General features: G+C 42.2%; 1 protein-coding gene across 2 annotated transcripts in view; it reads right to left on the bottom strand.

The window, feature by feature from the left end:
- Nucleotides 1-21,453, bottom strand: part of PAK2 (p21 (RAC1) activated kinase 2) — a 90,955-nt gene extending 69,502 nt beyond the window's left edge. Inside the window, exon 1 of one of the 2 annotated variants that reach the window (XM_024355253.3) lies at nt 21,039-21,453. The gene's annotated coding sequence lies outside the window, so the exon portion shown is untranslated. Of the gene's footprint in view, nt 1-5,545; nt 5,665-21,038 lie in introns of those variants that run through there. The other variant, XM_063806488.1, reaches the window with a different exon arrangement.

Raw genomic sequence — 21,453 nt, 5'->3', positions numbered from 1 at the left:
ATCTCGGCTCACTGCAACTTCCGCCTCCCCGGTTAAAGCGGTTCTCCTGCCTCAGCCTTACCGAGTAGCCGGGATTACAGGTATGCACAACCACACCCGGCTAATTTTGTATTTTTAGTAGAGACAGGGTTTCTCCATGTTGGTCAGGCTGGTCTTGAACTCCTGATCTCCATCCGCCTCAGCCTCCCAAAGTGCTGGGATTACAGGCTTGAGCCACTGTGCTCAGCCCTAACTTTTCTTTTTTCTACAAGATTATAAACTGGCTGGCAGGTAACACTTTCCATACATCTCTGTACCTGTCTGACACTATCTAACCTAATGCTTTTAACACGGAGGCACCAACGAACGTTTAAACTCACACTTTGAATCACGACTCATAAATATCCTACACACCTTCAGTAGTTTAAGGCCCTTATAAACAAGTAAACACTTTCTAATGACACACCTTGTTTCAGAATCTTCACCAGCAAAGCACAAATAATTTGGATAGCATAAGAATGCATCCTTATGCATTCAAACTGCTCAAACTCACAGACCGGTCATGGTTACAGGCCCACAATGCGGCTGCACATGAATGATGCCTACTTATCACTGTAGAAATATGAACAAAGAGGTAAGAAATCATGCTCAGAGTCTGGGCTTGGTGGTTCACACCTGTAATCCCAGCACTTTGGGAGGCTGAGGCAGGCGGATCACCTGAGCTCAGGAGTTCGAGACCAGCCTGGCCAACATGGAGAAACCCTGTCTCTACTAAAAATACAGAAATTAGCTGGGTGTGGTGGTGGGCACCTACAATCCCCGCTACTCAGGAGGCTGAGGCAGGAGAATTGCTTGAACCCGGGAGACGGAGGTTGTAGTGAGCTGAGATCGCGCCAGTGTGCTCCAGCCTGGGCGACAGTGCAAGACGCTGTCTCAAAACAAACAAACAAAAAACTGAAAATAACCCAGGTGTGCACCATCCCAGCTACTTAAGAGGCTGAGGCAGGAGGATCACTTGAGCCCAGGAGTTCAAGACTAGCCTGGACAATATAGAAGACCCTGTCTCTTTCACCCATACAATGGAATACCATTTGACTGTAAAAGGAATGAAGTGCTGAGAGATGCCACAGCATGGATGGACCTTGAAAACACTGTGTTAAATGAAAGAAACCAGTCACAAAAGACCACATATTGTATCATTCCATTCATGAGACAAAAAAATAGATTAGTGGTTATTTGGGGACGGCGGGGAGATGAAATAAGGAGTCACTGCTATTCAGTGCAGTATTTCTCTCTGAGGTGGTGCAACTATTCTGTAATTAGATAGTGGGGATGGCTGTATAACTTTGTGACCACACTTAAAAAACCCACTTAACTGGCTGGGCACAGTGACTCACGCCTGTAATCCCAGCACTTCGGGAGGCTGAGGCGGGCAGATCACGAGCTCAGGAGTTCAAGACCAGCCTGGCCAGTATGGTGAAACCCCATCTCTACTAAAAATACAAAAATTAGCTGGGCGTGGTGGTGCGTGCCTGTAGTCCCAGCTACTCTGGAGGCTGAGGCAGAAGAATTGCTTGAACCTGGGAGGCAGAGGTTGCAGTGAGCCGAGATCACGCCACTGTACTCCAGCCTCCAGCCTGGGTGACAGAGCAAGACTCTATCTCAAAAAAAAAAAAACCCCACTTAACTGTATACCTTAAAGGTGAATTTTACTGTATATGAATATCTGTTTTTTTTAAATTTAAGGAATTTTTAAGGAAAAGAAAGAAACCAATTGGGCCAAACATAGATGCAGAGAGCAAGAGAAACTGACCTGAAACAGAGGCACAGGCAAGGATGAAAAGTTTGCCTCTGGTGAAGAAGAAACTCTGAAGAATATGCCAGAGGCTCCCAGAGCAATGCAAAAAGAAGAGTTCTAGAAATAATCTGAAGAGTGGAAGCATCACTGGGATAATCAGGCAGTCTCTCAATGGGACTACTTCAATGGTGACAAAAACCATTTATAGTATTTGCTGTGTTCAGGAAAAGATCACTTCAACGACCTCACAGCCATGCCTCCTACCTTCTACGCTTACTCTTCATGTCTGACAAAAAGGCTGAAGACAGGCATCTGGATTATTTACTCTGCTAGTAATGTTTCTATCCAGTGACAGAAAAATATGAGAATAAAAATGTGTAAGTTTTTCCATTTTTAAGAAATTAACATCCTTGGACGGGTGTGGTGGCTCATGCCTGTAATGCCAGCACTTTGGCACACTGAGGTGGGCAGATCACTTGAGGTCAGGAGTTCAAGACCTGCCTGGGCAACATGGTGAAACTGTGTCTCTACTAAAAAAATATAAAATTTAGCCAGGCGTGATCATGAGTGCCTGCTGTCCCAGCTACTCAAGAGGCTGAGGCATGAGAATCGCCCGAACCAGGAAGTGGAGGCTGCTGTGAGCTGAGATCGTGCCAGGGTACACTCCACCCTGGGCAATAGAGCGAGACACTTTCTCAAAATAAAATAAAATAATAAAATAAAATAAAAATACTATCACTTCATCCTCCCACTTAAAACCTTCTCATGGTTCTCAGGTAAAGCCCAACAGTGCGTGCATCATCAGGCTCCTGTCTAACTTTCTAGACTCATCTCACTTCAGTCTTTCCCTCTTCAGGCTTTAAGTTTTTTCTATTCTTACTGTTTCTTTCACTGCCATCTGAAGCTTTCGCACATGACTTCCCCAGACACGGGACGTGTCGTGCTAACACCAGGAAAGCCGTGGACAAACCAGAATGAACTGATGACTCTACTTTCTGCCCACCACCTCCACCTGGCAAACACCTACTTCAAGTACTAGCTTAAATGTCATTCTCTCAGGAAACCTCTGACACCTCTTCACTGACACAAGTATTGGTTTATTTCCTTTTATCTCAACATTCATCACACTGGATTTGTTCTTTTAATGTCTGTCTTCTCTAACTACGATAAACTCCACAGGCATGGACCCAGTGAGTATCTATCTTGTTGATCATTACATCACCATCACACTGGACACTGTGTTTAGCCCAGAGTAGGTGATGAGTCATTATTTCTTGAATGAATAAATCAGTGAATGAAAGGATTTCATCTGTGACAGCATCAGAATTAAAGGGTTTTTTCTTCTTTAAGCTAGTGGAGACCCAGGCAAGTTTGAAGATACATTCACTATTCTATCTCTTTTAAGGTCACTATTCTAGAAGCTAAGACAAATGCTCCATTTATCTTGTTCATCACAACCGATAAAACTGACCCAGAAACCTCATCCCTTAAGCACCGTATGTTCAAGATGACACCCCAGGTCGTGAGTCTAAACTCTCACTATTCAGTCTCTAACGCGAGTATTCTCGGTATTTATCGCAGATCATCTTCCTGACCAGAAGACAGGATTCCAGGCAACAGGAACATAAGTACGACGTAGCTCATGAGACAGCAAGGAGATCACAGGGCACAGCTGGCAAGCAGTGGGAAATAAAACTAGGCTGAGTGGGGCCAGAATGGTGCAGGGTCTGGGCAACAGGAAGCGCCTGGAAATTTGAGGGGTTTGGGGTTAATTTTTTTTTTATTCTTATATAATAAAAGTAGTACATGATGATCACAAAAACCTCAAACCAGAATAAGGTCTAAAAGAAAAAAAGAATAAGCCTAAGTCCACTTCTCAGAGATACCTGCTTTTGATATTTTCACACTAGAAGTTACTAAGCAGGGAAATGACGTGGATGGAAAAAATAACAGAAACTCTTTGTAAATCTCTCCTGTTGGATACAGTGAGTTCTAGATTTCTCTTCAAAGAACCAGTATTGCCCTCCATTTTAAAGTTTAACTTCCGTGTAGTTTCAGTAAACAACCTTTTCCACCAGTTTTCATCAGTAGTTCACATCTGTTCCCCCAGTCACCTGCTCTGTCCTGACTCATCCCAGTCACCTGCTTTGACCTGAGTCACCCCTGGTCACCTGCTCTGACCTAAGTCACCTTGAGTTACCTGTTCCTAACCGTCCTTCCCACTAAACTACTCACCCTGCCACTCTGGCTCATACCCCTGGTCTCTTTAAAATAGCCAATCGGAATTAGCTAAGACGGTGCAGTCCAACCCTAGCCAACAGGGGAATGACAGAATAGGGGCTACCTGCGTCAGGAATAAGAACCCCTTCCCCTCCCTTGATCAGGTGTGCTCTCACCATTGTCCCATCTGCGAGGAGCAAGCTTTATGCAGCAAGTAAAATTGCCTTGCTGAAAAAGTTAAATTTATGCTGAGTGCTATTTCATTGCAGCACCAAGGAATAAGCATTTTGTTTCTTTCTTTCTTTTTTGAGAAGGAGTCTTGCTCTGTCACCCAGGCTAGAGTGCAGTGGCACAATCTCAGCTCACTACAATCTCCTCCTCCCGGGTTCAAGCGATTCTTCTGCCTCAGCCTCCCGAGTAGCTGGGACTACAGGCGCGTGCCATCACGCCCGGCTAATTTTTGTATTTTTAGTACAGACAAGGTTTCACCATATTGGGCAGGCTGGTCTTGAACTCCTGACCTTGTGATCCTCCCAGCTCTGCCTCCCAAAGTGCTGGGATTACAGGCATGAGCCACCACGCCCAGCCCAAGCATTTTGTTTCTAATACTCCTAATTTATTCATTCATTCAAATATTTATTAAGTGCCTAAAAGAGTTAAGTCTCAGTTTGGAGCTCACAAATAACAACTACTCTGAAATGAGTTAAGCTGCTGACAGGGCCCAGTGGAACGCATTGGAAAGGGGGACCCGGAGCTCCTGTTTAGATGAGAGTAATTAGGCAAAAAAAACCCAGAATTGCTTTTTGAAGGATGAAAAGGAATTTGTCAGGCAAAGAAAGAGAGGAAGGTATCTGTATACAGAGGACACAGGGAGTGTAAAGGCATTTTGTAATTCAAATGTGACCCTTTTTTTCCTCTTTTTCTTCTTCCCCTTGGCTTTCACTCAATCACCACATTAAAAAACTGAAACAATGACAAAGCGTAAAGGAAGTCAAGTGGCGAGGCTCAGAAAATGCTTCAAAACTGCCTGACGGTAGGGAACAGGGAGAGAACAAGTGAGCAACAAGAAAGATGACTTAAAAAGTTGGAAGGGGCCGGGTGCAGTGGCTCACACCTGTAATCCCTGCACTTTGGGAGGCCGAGGCAGACGGATCATGAGGTCAAGAGTTCAACACCAGCCAGACCAACACAGTGAAACCCCGTCTCTACTGAAAATGCAAAGATTAGCCAGGCATGGTGGTGCTCGCCTGTAACCCCAGCTACTAAGGAGGCTGAGGCAGGAGAATCGCCTGAACCCAGGAGGCGGAGGTTGCAGTGAGCCAAGATCATGCCGCTGTACTCCAGGCTGGCAACAAAGCGAGACTCCGTCTCAAAAAAAAAAAAAAAAAAGAAGTCTGGGTGCAGTGGCTCACGCCTGTAATCCCAACACTTTGGGAGGCTGAGGCAGGCAGATCATCTGAGGTCAGGAATTCGAGACCAGCCTGACCAACGTGGAGAAACCCCATCTCTACTAAAAATACAAAATTAGCCAGGCGTGGTGGCACATACCTATAATCCCAGCTACTCAGGAGGCTGAGGCAGGAGAGTCACTTGAACCCGGGAAGTAGAGGTTGCAGAGGGCTGAGATTGTGCCATTGCACTCCAGCCTGGGCAGCAAGAGCCAAACTCCATCTCAAAAAAAAAAAAAAAAAAGTCGGAAGAAGAAATGCGTAAACACTCTGAAGTCTAGTTTTTCCTAATTTTGGCCATGAATCCCAAATAGCAATTCAAAATGGAAAAATGGGGAGGGAGGGTCCATAGACATATGAAAAATTTTCAGCCTCACTACATTTATCAAACAGATGCAAAATGGAACAAGATACCATTCTCCTACTACCAAAGTGAAAATCTATCAATCTGAGGTAAAATCTTTTATTAAAAGATGAAGGTCAAGACTGATGTTACTACTTAAGTGATTACCTAAGTTTCAAAAAATTGGAACAGGTTTACTCTAGTAAATAATGCTATCAAATCAGAAATCTCCAATGTAGTCTGTCCCAAATCTCCACCAATACAATTTATATGAGATCTCTGAAGGATTTCAATTAGCTTTAAGGTCAACCGTACTGCAAAAAGACTCGTGACCCAGCCATGCTCTGCCTCATAAAACAAAGTTCAATCATCTGCCTAAAAGAACATATGAAGATACCTTGTCTCTCTCCACTAGCCATCCCTTTATTTGGAGACTCAGAGTCGGCTTTGAAGAATCAAGGCAGAATCAAGAATTGGTCAGCCACTCCTTGCTACACAGAGGCAGTTTTTGTGGCAGCCACAGTTCCTTATCTTCTGTGATCTCTCAACATACATTCAGGGAGATTACCAGGCGCAAATTCCAGAAAGCAAACCAGGAAGTGTGTGTCTGCGCCCGTGTGCAGGTAAGGTTCCAGCGGGGCTATGTAAGGGCAGGAAAACCCGAATGGACACACTGCTTCCTGGGAGGTTTAGTGAAGTAACAAGGAGAGTGTTATGTTGTGGGTGTAAGATCAGAATCAGAAAACCTGTAACAGCAGCACATGCTAGAAATGAGGGCCACTCTCATACATCAGTTCAGACTCACAAAGACAGAAACAGGGTAGGGTAAGATCCTACTACCCTAGCCCAGAATACCATATGAAGAGGAACGGCTGTTCATCACTGGAAATCAGGCCGGGAGCTGTGTATTTATCCCTCAGAAATACATCTGAGAAGCGGTTTCATCAGAATTCCAGTCCCCTGGAGAGGCAAGGAAAACCCACACACATCTCTGACAAATGCACATGAGACAGGACCTGACAGTTACTGTTCAATGGTAAGTAGGCAGTAAGAAATCCAGCACTGATCCTAATAGCAAAAGAAAACCACAAGGAAGATTACCCTTCACACAAAAGCAGAACCTAACTTACAAGGTAAATTACTTCAGGAACTTCCAGTCACAATTTAGCAAATGACACAAAACAGGAGTATATGGAGAGAAGAGACCAGGATGAGATAAGATAATTTAAGAAAAGTGAGATAAATTTTAAAAGGATACTAAGAAATTAAGATTGCAATAGCAGAAATAAAGCCAACATTAGAAGTGAAAAAGAAAAATCAAACGAGTGGTAAAAAAGGGCAAACTTTTGAGCAGTTCACATAGGGGACAGAAATGGTGAGCCAACCTAATAATTACATGTGTTTTCAAGGAAGGAAACAGAACAATTGAAACAAAAGTAATCACCAAAAGTATTATTGGAAATTTTTTAAAAAGCACCGAGTACAAAGATCATAAGGAACTAATGTTTCAGGCAACATTAGTGAACATGTACAAGACAGAATCTGTCAAAATATTTTTAAAAAAAGAAAAAGGAAAATTCCTACCACCATCCAGGCACAGGAAAAAAACAAAATGATTAATGCAAGGCGATAGAACAACATCAACAGAATTTCAGAGGGAAGTTAGCAATCTAAATCATTAAATGTGGCTTCCAGGTACTCCTAGTGAAATACTAGCTGAAAATGTACACTAGATGGTATACATGACTAATGAATTTAAATGTAAAACAGAAAGCTAGCAATGAGCAATGAATTCACATAAACAAGGTTTCAATAACTTGTGTTAATACTAAATGTAATTAGCGAGATAAAAGAAATAATTAGGCCAGGTGTGATGGCTCTCACCTGCAATCCCAGCACTTAGGGAGGCTGGGGCAGGAAGATAGGATCACGTGAGCCCAGAAATTAGGCGGGTGTGGTGGCATGCGCCTGTAGTCCCAGCTACTCAGGCGGCTGAGATGGGAGGACTGCCTGAAAGACTGCAGCAAGCTGAGGTTGCACCACTGCACCCCAAACTGGGCAACCTTCTTATATCTGAAGATTATAAGATTTTTTTCTCAGGCCCGGCGCGGTGGCTCACACCTGCAATCCCAGCACTTTGGGAGGCCGAGGCGGGCGGATCACGAGGTCATGAGATCGAGACCATCCTGGCCCACATGATGAAACCTCGTCTCTACTAAAAATGCAAAAATTAGCCAGGCGTGGTGGTGGGTGCCTGTAATCCCAGCTACTCAGGCCTGAACTCGGGAGGCGGAAGTTGCAGTGAGCCATCGCACCACTGCACTCCAGCCTGGGTGACACAGGAAGACTCTGTCTCAAAAAAAAAATTTTTTTTTCTCTTAACCCATTCTCACGTTACCCTCTTTTCACCTCCATGGTGAGCTTGGGACAAGAGCGAGACCTTGTCTCAAAAATAAATAGGCCAGACGTGGTGGCTCATGCTTTTACTACCAGCCCTTTGGGAGGCCAAGGCAGACGGATCACTTGAGGCCAGGAGTTTGAGACCAACATGACAAAACCCTGTCTCTACTAAAAATATAAAAATTAGCCGGGCGTGGTGGTACACGCCTGTAATCCCAGCTATTCGGGAGGCTGAGGTCAGGAAAATTGCTTGAACCAGGGAAGAGGTGTTTGCAGTGAGCTGAGATTGCGCCATTGCACCCCAGCCTGGGCAACAGAGTGAAACTCTGTCTCAAACAAACAAATAAATAAAACAAAATTACCAAAAGAAGATGGAATTAGAAACATGAAATATACAAAAAATACATTAACAATATTCTGTGTCCCAAGCTCACCACGGAGGTGAAAGGAAGATAAAGTGAGAAAGGGTTAAGAGAAAAAAATCTTACAATCTTCAGATATAGGAAGAGTCAAAACAATTTTCTTTTTCAGGCTTACAGATCAGAAAATTTTTTTTCAATTTAGATTTAGACTTGAATTCACTTAAGCTAATATACTTTAAAAACAGGATGTATACATTCCAAATATCTGAGATAAAAGCAAACCAAATACAATTTACAAAGCAAAAAAAGAAAACATTGATAGGTGAACAAACAAAAGTGGTATAATACACAGAATGGAGTATTACTCACCCTTAAAAAGGAATTAAGTACTACAGGTTGAGTATCCCTTATCCAAAATGCAAAATGCTTGGGGCTAGAACTGTCTCAGAGTTCTAATACTGGAATATTTGCATACACATAATGAGATATGTTGGGGATGAGACCCAAATCTAAATATGAAATTCACTTGTGGCTGGTTGTGGTGGCTCACGCCTGTAATCCCAGCACTTTGGGAGGCCGAGGCAGGCAGATCACCTGAGGTCAAGAGTTCGAGACCAGCCTGGCCAACATGGTGAAATCCTATCTCTACTCAAAATACAAAAATTAGCTGAGTGGTGGCATGTGCCTGTAATCCCAGCTACTCAGGAGGCTGAGGCAGGAGAATCACTTGAACCTGGGAGGAGGAGGTTGCAGTGAGCTGAGACTGCGCCATTGCACTCCAACCTGGGCAACAAGAGTGAAATGGTCTCAAAAAAAAAAAAAAAAAAAAAAATAAAGAAATTCATTTGTGTTTCATAAATCCCTTTTATATATAGCCTAAAGGTAATTTTATATATATACATATATATATATATATAAATTTGTGTGTTTTTTGGGGGGACAGTCTTGCTCTGTCACCCAGGCTGGACTGCAGTGGTGTGATCTGGGCTCACTGCAACCTCCGCCCTCTGGGCTCAAGCGATTCTCATGCCTCAGCCTCCCAAGTAGCTGGGATTAGAGGTGCGCACCACCACACTGGCTAATTTTTCTATTTTCAGTAGAGACGGGGTTTTAGCATGTTGGCCAGGCTGGTCTTGAATTCCTGGCCTCAAGCAATCTACCCACCTTGCCCTCCCAAAGTGCTAGGATTACAGGAGTGAGCCACTATGCTTGGCCAATATTTTAAATAATTCTGTGCATGAAACATGGTTTGCATTAAGTACTTACATATGGAATTTTCCACTTGTGATGTCATGTCAGCACTCAGAAAGTGTTGGAATTTGGAGCATTTCGGATTTTGGATTTTCAGATTAGCGATGCTCAACCTATACTATATGCTACAAAATGGATGAACCCTGAAAATACTGCGCTACATGAAATGATGAGCAAGACACAAAAGGACAAACATTGCACGATTCCAGTTATAAGAAATATCCAGAAGAGGCAAGTTCATTGAGACAGAAAACAGATTAGAGATAGGCTACTGGGGGCTGGAGGTAGGCAATGAGGAGTTAAGTGTTTAATGAGTACCGAGTTTCAGTTGGGGAAGATGAAAAAAATTCTGAAGACAGATGGTAGGGAAAGTTGTACCACAACGTGAGTACTTAATGCCAAAGAACTGTACACTTAAGAACGTTTAAGATGGTAATTTTATGTTATATGTATCTTACAACAATTAAAAAAAAAGCAACAATTAATCATTAAAAACCAGAAAGCATTAAATAAAATAACAGAAACACACCAGAAAGCATTTATTATAATAAACATGTTTTGGTTTTTAAAAAAAAAAAAAAAAAAAAACTTTATTTTAGGTTTTTAAGCATTCATTTTTAATGCTTTAAGCATTAATATGTTTTAAGCATTCACTTTGGAATAAAGCAAAAATAAACTCCACGCAATTTTAAAAAGACACAACAAAAAACAGCAAGGAATGATAATGTTGAATAATTTATTGAACAAAAAAGAAAGTACAACAGGAATTTAAGACAAGCAAAATATAAGATGCAAAAATGTTAAATCATGATCGTCCAGGACAATCATTTTCATGGATGAGGTATAATTCATAATGAAGATCTTGAGCAGTGTAGAATTTACACACGTACCAAATAATACTGAATCAAAACATGACAGAAATCATCAGAGTTGGGAGAATGAGAACTTAAACCACAGAATTAACAAAAAAATATCTGCAAAAGAAGTATCTACCAGCCTGGGCAACAGAATGAACCGTCGCTACAAAAAGATTTTAAAAATTAGCCAGGTATAGGCCAGGCACGGTGGCTCACGCCTGTAATCCCAGCATTTTGGGAGGCAGAGGTGGATGGATCACCTGAGGTCAGGAGTTCGAGACCAGCCTGGCCAATATGGTGAACTCCCATCTCTACAAAAAAAAAATACAAAAAATTAGCCAGGCGTGGTGGCGGGCGCCTATAATCCCAGCTATTTGGGAGGCTAAGTCATGAGAATCACTTGAACCCAGGAGGCGGAGGTTGCAGTGAGCCCAGATCATGCCATTGCACCACAGCCTGGGCGACAAGAGCGAAACTCCGTTTCCAAAAAAAAAAAAAAAAAAAAAAAAGCCAGGTAAGGTAGTGTACCTGTAGTCCTGGCTACTCTGGAGGCTGAGGTGAGAAGATCGCTTGAGCCTAGGAGCTCGAGGCTGCAGTGAGTTCTCATCGTGCCACTACATTCCAGCCCAGGCAACAGAGCAAGACTCTATCTCAAAAAACAAAACAAACAAACAAACAAAAAAAACAGAAAACAATGAGACACTACTACCTATTGGAATGGGTAAAATCCAAAACAATGACGACATGCTGGAAAAGATGTGAAGCAACAGGAACCCTCACATCCATTGCTGGTGGGAATGCAAAATGGTACAGCCACTTTGGAAGAAAGTTGAACAGTTTCTTACAAAATGAAATACATTCTTACCATACACTCCAGCAATCATGCTCCTTGGTATTCACCCAAATCAGCTGAAAACTTATGTCCACCTGAAAACCTACACATGAGCACTTGAATAGACATTTTTTCAAAGAAGATATACAAATGGTCAATAAGTACATCAAAAAATGCTCAACATAACTAACATAGAGAAATGCAAATCAAAACTAACATGATACCACCTAATACCCATTAGGATGGCTACTATTAAAAACAACAACGGTTGTGTTAAAAAGGATGTAGAGAAACTGGAACTGCTGTGCGCTGCTGGTGGAAACGTGAAGTGATACAGGCGCTGTGGAAAGCAATACGGTAGTTCCTCAAAAAATGAAACACAGAATTATCATATGACCCAGCAATTCCATTCTGGGTATGTACCCGAAATAACTGAAAACAAGGTCTCAAAAAGGTATCTGTACACCCATGTTCGTAGTAGCATTATTCTCAGTACCTCAATTACGGAAGCAGCCCAAGTGTCTACTGATGAATAAATGGACAAGCAGGATAAGGTAAATACACACATGGGAATACTATTCACCCAAAAAAAAAAAAGAAAAGAACTTCTGACATGCTACAACACAGATGAAGCTTGAGGATAAGTGAAATAAGTCACAAAAACACAAAATATGATTCCACTTACATAAGGTACGTAAGAGTAGCCAAAATCAGGCAGACAGAAAGGAGAATGAGGAGTTATGGTTCAATGGGTATAGAATTTCAGTTTTGCAGGATGGAAAGTTTCAGAGATGGATGGTGGTGATAATTGCACACTATAAATGTATTTAGTACCACTGAACTGTATACTTCAAAATGGTTAAGATGGTAAATTCTGTTACATGTATTTTACACCACAATAAAAAACTCCACACATCAATGTTTACAGCAGCTTTATTCATAATCACCAAACCTGGTCCTTCAATAGGTGAATGTACATCCAGACAATGGAATATTATTCAGTGCTAAAATGAAATGAGCTATCAAGCCATGAAAAGACACAGAAGAACCTCAGATGCATACTGCTAAGTGAAAGAAGCCAAGTTGAAAAGGCTACACGCTATATAATTCCAACTACGGGACATTCTGGAAAAGGCATTGCGATGGAGGTAGTAAAAGGATCAGCGGTTGCCAGGGGTTGCAGTAAAAGTGGGAGGAACAGGTGGAGCAGAGAGTTTTAAGGTGCGGAAACCAGTCTGTATGATACTGGTGGAGACATGTTGTTATACATTTGTCAAAACCCACTGAATGTACAATACCACAGGAGCAAACCCTAACGTAAACTGTGGGCTTTGGGCAGTAATGATGTGTGAACGCTGGTTCACTGACTGTGCCAAATATACCACAGTGATGCAGGATGCTGATGAGGAGGAGGCTTGGAGAAGAGGGGCGTGAGGAGCATGGGGTATATGGGAACTCTATACCTTAGGCTCAGTTTTGCTGTGAACCTAAAATGCTGCAAAGTCTATTAATTAAAATGAATAAAAAATTTTAAAAATCATTAGAAATAAGAGAGTGACACTCAACCAACACATACTTATTTCATACCTATTTGTTCAAAGCTCTGTAAAACAGAATAGTATATTAAAGAAAACCAAATAAATGAAAAAGAAACTTCAGATGGAAGTGCTATAAAGGAAAATAAACACACTGAGGGGCAGGAAGTTAGATGCGGAGTGGGGGTAGGCAGAGGTGATCATGAAAGATCTCTTTCAAATATGGCCTCAGTGACATTCAGGCAGAAGAAATAAAAATCTAAAGGTCCCAACGTGAGAACAAGCTTCTCAGAAACAATGCTACCTCTTTGTCTTTGGCAGATTAGGAAGATTTTTACATTAAGAAGAATTATTAATAACGACTATAGTTCTTACTAGGACTAATAAAGACTAAGTCCTATATTTAGTAAGAACTATTTATAAAAACTGGTAATTCATACAAATAATCTTAGTCATTAAATTTAATCAACAGGTTACGTATAAAACTCTGTATATTACCAACAGAAAATGTTCTTTTTAAGTTTTCATAGAACATTTTCCAAAATGGATTATGTTTTAAGTCACAAGAAACCCTCAATAAGTTTAAAAGATATTTTAAAAGATTATAGAAGCTGACAACAATGAAAGAAAATATGAGTGAATAGAATTATCCTAAATACCTCCTGAGTCAAAGGGGAAATCAAAACTAGAACCACCAACTATTTGGAAAATACTGAGCAGAACATCATTCATGTAAATTAGAATGTGCAGCCAACGCTGCATTCAAAAGCAAATTAAGAACATTAAATGTTTTTATTATTAAAAGACATTAAAAGGAACTAGCTTTGCACAGTGGCGGTATCGTAGCCAATGAGGTCTATCCGAGGAGCGATTACCGCTCACCGAAAACACATTAAAGGAAGAATTCATTAAGAATTAATAATATTAACATTAACTTAATGTTAACATTGTTAACAACAACAAAAAAAGCAGGAGAGCAAAATAAAGAGAAAAGTAGAAATCAGGGATTCAGAAAACAAACAAAAAAAAACCAATACAATAAGTAAATCTCAAAGCTGGTTAGTAAAAAAAACCACTAAGTAGACAAACATTTGGCAAATTCAGAAAAATAGTGAAATCACTAATAAAAAAAAGGAAATGAATACCACAGATCTTAATGACAAAAGATTATACACACCTATATAGTAACAGATTTGAAAATCTAAAAGAAATGATCTAGGAAATACGAATTATCAAAAGTGACTCATGAATAAGGATTCCTGAATAGGTTATAGAAGTTAACTACAGAAGTTATCATAAAGGCCTATTCTTTTTTTTTTTTTTTTTTAATGAGACAGAGTTTCACTTTTGTTGCCCAGGCTGGAGTGCAATGGCACGATCTCGGCTCACTGCAACCTCCGCCTCCCAGGTTCAAGTGATTCTCCTGCCTCAGCCTCCTGAGTAGCTGGGACTACAGGCACCTGCCACCACGCCTGGCTAATTTTCTATTTTTAGTAGACACAGGTTTCTCCATGTTGGTCAGGCTGGTCTCAAACTCCAAACCTCAGCTGATCCACCTGCCTCGGCCTCCCAAAGTGCTGGGATTACAGGCATGAGCCACTGTGCCCGGCCTATTCTTATCAATCTAAATTTATATGAGATTCTCCTCTAACCTTTCAATAAATCCCGTACGCAGGACTAATGTGAGTGGGATTTTGGTTATTCACGATATATACCTTGTGATACCTTTGATTAATAGCAAATTTACTATTACATATCCTCAGCAATAGTTAAAAGAAGAAAACCATATCATCATCTAAATGTTACAATAGCATCTGATAAAATTCAGAAGCCATTCCTATTTTTTGTAAAGCAGAAACAGAATAAAATAATAATCTTTCTCTAAATCCAACAGCTGCCATCATCCCTAACTGTAAAAATATTAATACCAGAGTCATTTCAAGACAATGACACCTCTCTTGTTTAACCAAGTCTTGGAACTTCAGGCCAATGTAATAAAGACCTAAAACAGGGTTAAGGGCTGGGCACGGTGGCTCATGCCTGTAATTCCAACACTTTGGGAGGCTGAGGCAGGCAGATCACGAGGTCAGGAGATCGAGACCATCCTGGCTAATACGGTGAAACCCCGTCTTTAAAAAAGAAAGAAAAAGAAAAAAAAAAAAAAAGGTTAAATATTGTAACCATAGAAAAGTGACTGAAGTTACTATTATTCTCAGATAAAACAATGAACCTGGAAAACAAAATAAACAGACGTTTACTGAAGTCCAGTAAGATAATAAAAATACCAATGAACAGAAAAATCTAGTTACTTCTTCTTCTTCTTTTTTTTTTTTTCACTTAGAGATGGAGTCTCGTTCTGTTGCCCAGGCTGGAGTGCAGTGGCTTATCTCAGGTCATTGCAACCTCCGCCTCCCGGGCTCAGACAATTCTCCTGCCTCAGCCTCCGGAGTAGCTGGGACTACAGGTGTGCACCACCACACCCAGCTAATTTTTTGTGTTTTCAGTAGACACAAGGTTTCACCACGTTGGTTAGGCTGTTTCCAACTGCTGACATCAGGTGATCCACCCACCTAGGCCTCCCAAAGTGCTGGGATTACAGGCGTAAGCCACTGCACTCGGCCAAATATTTTTATACCTGTATTTTATTTCTGTAGCAAAACTATTTTAAAACTCTTTTATCCCCACCAGGCATGAAAAAATTCCAGAAAGATTAAGATTGAAACACAATGGGCTGGGCACGGTGGCTCACGCCTGTAATCCCAACACTTCGGGAAGCCAAGGCAGGCAGATCACCTGAGGTCAGGAGTTTGAGACCAGCCTGGCCAACATAGCAAAACCCCGTCTCTACAAAAAAAAAAAAAAAAAAAAAAATCAGTTGGGTATGATGGTATGGTGCCTGTAATCCCAACTACTCGGGAGGCTGAGGCAGGGGAATCGCTTGAACCCAGGAGGCGGAAGTTGCAGTGAGCTGAGATCCAACACTGCACTCCAGCCTGAGTGACAGAGTGAGACTCTGTCTCAAAAAAAAAAAAAAAAAAAAGATTAAAACACAATAATTATTTAAAATACCACAAGAAAACACATAAGAATGTTTTTTGTAAAGGTGGAATGAGGAAGACCTTAAACAGAAGGCAATAGATTAATATCTATTGCATGTGAAGAGCTTCTACAACTCAATAAGGAAATATAGATTACAAGTCTTTTTGGAATGCAATTCAAAAAAAAAAAGAAAAAAGAAATTTAAATGCACACTTACAAGTCGTTTTAATGGAAATACTTATCTACATATGCATGTGCACAAAGACATACGTATAAGTTCATTAAGGCTCTAGTTTTAGTTGCTCAAAGTTAGAAATAACATAAATGATCACAAATAAAGTACTACCATATAGCGTAATATCTAATGACTTAAAAAGTAGAGGTGCCACTATATGTCATGATATGGAAAACAATACTTAATGATCAGATTTTTTATTTTAAAATCAACATAAAAAGTATCCGACACACAAAAGGTACTTATTTCTAACTCAGTAAGTAAAACTATTAACAGCAGGTAGGTACTTCTAAGGAATGGGACTAAAAAGAGAAAGTAATTTTCACTTTTTAAGAATTTTATAAGACAGGGTCTTGCTCTGTCACTCAGGCTGGAATGCAATGGTGCAATCATAGCTCACTATACCTCCAACTCTTGAGCTCAGGTGATCCTCCTGCCTCAGTCTCCCAAAGAATTTTCACCCTTTAAATATTTAATTGACTTGTTTGAACCTTTTATAATAAACATGTACTGCTTTTAGAATTTAAATTTAAAATAAGGAACAAAACCACTGTTCCAGTTTGTTACAATGGTTCTCTCTGCCAGCTGAGACTAAGGTAATTTTGTCTTAAAAGTTTTTACCACTTCCCAAATTTCTTATTTAATATTTTTTTCTACTTTTATTTTTGTCTGATTTAAGAGATGGGGTCCCCCTGTATTGTCCTGGCTGACCTCAAATTCCTGGACTCAAAGGATCCTCAGCCTCCCAAGTAGCTAGGACTACAGGCACCACCAGCCACTGCCCACTTTTCAACTTTTATACAGGAAATATGCATATTTTTAAATCTGAGAAATTTGTGTTCAAAAATCCTATGTTTTATTTCAGTGGTGAAACTATTTTATATTTTTTCTCCTGAAAAATTACATTTTATTCACCCAAAAGTAATTTTTATTTTTAGTTACGGTCTCAGAAACTTCGTTCTTTTAGAAGGCAGTTTTTTGTTTGTTTGTTTGTTTTTGAGACGGAGTCTCACTCTGTCACCCAGGCTGAAGTGCAGTGGCGCAATCTCAGCTCCCTGCAGCCTCCGCCTCCTGGGTTCAAGCAGTTCTCCTGCCTCAGCCTCCCAAGTAGCTGGGATTACAGGCGCCCGCCACCACGCCCAGCTAATATTTTTATTTTTAGGAGAGAATACTAAATTCTCTACTCAAGAATAGTAGAGAATATAGGTTTCACCACGTTGGCCAGGCTGGTCTTGAACTCCTGACCTCAAGTGATCAGCCCACCTCAGCCTCCTAACGTGTTGTGATTACAGGTGTGAGCCACCGCACCCGGCCTAGAAGGCAGTTTTAATTCTAAGTTTAGGAGTATCGACTCTACAGCATGTAAGAACAGACTATTAACTAACGTTTATTAAGAACTATAATTACAGAATCCTTTACCTGCATTCCCTCATTTGATCTAAATATCCCTGTGAAATTGGTATTATTATTATTATCCCCATCTTACAGGTGAGAAAAGCAAGTCTTGAAAAGAATGTATATCTTGCCCAGGGTAAAGTAGAACAGCAAGAATTCAAACGCCAGGACTCTAGCTCCTAACCACATGGGATACATGGAGTAAGTACTAAAGAAACTCAGAGATAGTAGGCTGGAACACTGAAATCCTGAATGAATGTTCAGACTGACTACCCTTAACCAGGCAGGTGACCCTAGAAGGGAAGAAGTGATGAAACTCAACTCTGATCACAGAAGAAAACAACCAGTATTTTATTTTTGGGGGGCAATGAGGGTTTTTTTCCCTTTCCTATTCTGCTCTGTTAAGGCACAAAAAGGATACTAGGAAGAGCTTGGACACACAATTTGCAATTAACACCCTCCCTCTGATTAGTCTGGAAACTCAACTCTTATACCAAACTGATCGAAACCTTTACGACTTAAAGTCTTGAAGTTGACCCAGTTTCTTTTTCTTTTTCTTTTTTAATGAGACGGAGTCTCGCTCTGTAGCCCAGGCGGGAGTGCAGTGGCGCGATCTCGACTCACTGCAAGCTCCGCCTCCCGGGTTCATCACGCCATTCTCCGGCCTCAGCCTCCCGAGTAGCTGGGACTACAGGTGCCCGCCACCATGCCCGGCTAATTTTTTGTTGTATTTTTAGTAGAGACGGGGTTTCACCGTGTTAGCCAGGATGGTCTTGATCTCCTGACCTCGTGATCCGCCCGCCTCGGCCTCCCAAAGTGCTGGGATTACAAGCGTGAGCCACCGTGCCCGGCGAAGAAGACCCAGTTTCAAATTTTAACCAAAAGTGTAAAAGTCAGAAAGCCAAAAGAAATATACTCAAATATTATTATAATAATAATCAATTTTGATGGATAAAAGATAGGAAGAATCTAACAATTCCTACTCATTTTATCCTTGGCTACTTGAAGAAGTTCTTAAATATTAGAAAAGTATAATTGAAAGTTTATCTTTAGCTACCTGAGCAAGTTCTACTCTCTCTTAAAAAGTATAATTGAAATAGAAACTGTTGGTGGTGTGCCGTGGCTCACGCCTATCCCAGCATTTTGGGAGGCTGCGGCGGGCAGATCACCTGAGGTCGGGAGTTCGAGACCAGCCTAACCAACACGGTGAAACCTCATCTCTACTAAAAATACAAAATTAGCCGCGCGTGGTCGCGTGCCTGTAATCCCAGCTACTCGGCAGGCTGAGACAGGAGAATCGCTTGAACCCAGGAGGCGGAGGTTGCGGTGATCGCACCATTGCACTCCAGCCTGGGCAACTGAAACTCCGTCTCAAAAAAAAAAAAAAAAAAAGAAATATTAATTGTTAACCGCATCTACTTGGGAACCTGTCTATCATAAAGATCAGAGAGCCCTATCACCTGTATACTCGAACTATAAACTTAATTTTGAATTTGGGTTTGCAAGGTTAGTATTAAATAGCACGGAGTCCAGAATAGTATCTCTCTGAATGAGAGTAAACCATAAACCAAGGCCCTAAGGGAAGTGAAATACCCAGGAACTCTCCCTTCATAAAAATATCTGCTGATTAGAAGAAACTGGCAGAGAAGCCAACATCTACAGACCAAGTTTCAAACTCCAACAAAACTCCAACCTTTCTACACCTTAATCCCTCAGGCCAATAAAACATCCATTAAGTTAAGGACAACTGATACTACTATTTAAGAAATGATGACAGTATTGAAGCTGAGTATTGGAGCCACTTTTTTCAGAGCCTTGCTGGAGGGAAAGGTAACAACGGGCTATTTAGTGAAAACACAAAATACACTGAATTTAGGTCAACCTCTGTTACCAAATCGGAAAGTTGGTTTAAGACCTACATCTATTACAGGTTCACTTTCCGTAATAAGTGTCAATCAGTGTGCTTGGCTAATAAGTAGCTCGAAAGATTTAATGGCCGAGGATGACAGAGTGAAAAAGTTGCCTGAAATCCATACTCCTAACAGAACATGAAAAACTCTTCATATATACACGAGCATGAGTGGGTTTTACAGAAGCCACAGACCTTCTGGCAAAGTTGACAAGTTTTAACCTGCTTTAAAAATTACTATTCACTGCCTTCATCCCAATGTAACTTTATTGAGTGTTATTCTATTGGACAACCCTACAAAAACAAAACCCCCCAGAGCAAATTCTTGTACATTTCAATATCCTGCCTACTTATAAGAGCGGAAGAGTCGAACACAGCAGGGGAAAAAACGTGACGTGCACAACCTTGATCCAAAACACAGCTCTTCGTAGTTTAATTTTAGGCCTAACCATTTTGTCTTTTTATAAAGGTTAAAAAAGAAAACAAAGAAAGGACACATCACCTGTAACGCAGAAGTGAGAAAATGATATCAACCGGAGTTCGTTATTTATCAAGGGAAAACAAAGCACGCTCACACTGCCCAGGGAGAGTACTACTAAAATTAAGATACAAGGATGGGTACAACCTCACACCCACTGACGATGACACGCTTCTGTTCTTGGATGACTTATCTTTAAAGAATTAGTTAAAAGGTTGAGTCCACAGAGAAATCTGTGGCAACGTTTTGTGTTTGTGCGTGCGTGTGTTTCCAAGAAAGCCAAACATGGTGAAAAACCAATCTTAACTTCACCTAAGTTATCTAAAGAAGCAAATTTCACCCCTAGGCTGAAGCTCAAACAGGAGCGAGGAGAAGCTCCGAAAGTTCCGTTCGTACGCGGTGGCCCTCAAGCGCCCGGGACGCTCTACGTTTTTACCAATGTGGAAAAGAGGTTACAGGCTGGAGCTGAGAAAACAGCCAAGCTACTCGCGACAATATTCCCGAGCAGTGAAACGGGTGAACAGAGAGCGAGCAAGCAGGGGCTGAGAATCAGTGAGAGAGGAAAAATCAAGGAACAAAACCGGAGAGTCTGGTCCAGCATTAAGAAAACGGAGCAAAGGAAGAGGGTGAAACGCGAGGGGAGGGAAGACCGAGAGTCGGCAGAGACCGTGGTGCCGCGCGGTTCAGGGCAGGGCTGGGTCCAGGAAGAGTCAGACCTCGGCAGCCCAGCAAGCTTCCCATTTCTGGCTAAAGCCAGCGAAGAAAACGGCCCTGGGGAGCAGACAATGAGCCACCGCCCCAGGAGCTGCGGCTCCCAGCACGCAGGTGGCGGCTCCCCGGCCCCGCGCGGGGCAGGTCGGCCGTCCCGGGCCGCTCCCGCCCGCCAGGCCGCGGAGAAGGAAGGAGGAGGAAGAGACCCGGCCTGCGTCCCGCGCCGGCCGGCCTGTGTGCACTTACCCCAGGCAAGGCAAGGTCCCCGCCCCAGCGAGGCGCCTCGGTCAGAGCTCCCGGCGGGCTGCGGAGCCGCCCCGGGCTAGCGCGCGGTGCGGGGAGGGGAGGGGAGGGAAGGGGAAGCGGGGCGGGAAGAGACGCCGCGCTGGAGCAGCCGCTGCTACCGCTAGGCCCAGCGGCGGCGGAGCCCTGCGGACGCCAGGGAGGGGAGGGGAGGGAGCCTTCGGCAATGGCGACGGCCCGGGCCGGAGGGGAAGCGGAACAACCGCCGCCGCTGCGCGTGGCCACAACCCTGGGGGAGGAAGACGGCGGGGAGCGGGACGGGGCGGGGCCAGAACCCAGAACCCAGAACCCCTCCCGCCCCGAAGCCGGAGCTCCCCGGGGCGGAGACGAGCGCCGCCTCCCATGGGCAGGCCCGCGC

Source organism: Pan troglodytes, chromosome 2, assembly GCF_028858775.2.
Source record: "Pan troglodytes isolate AG18354 chromosome 2, NHGRI_mPanTro3-v2.0_pri, whole genome shotgun sequence".
Lineage (NCBI taxonomy): Eukaryota > Metazoa > Chordata > Mammalia > Primates > Hominidae > Pan > Pan troglodytes.
Note: the sequence above shows the minus strand (reverse complement) of the source record. Positions and strands in the feature narration are given on the sequence as shown.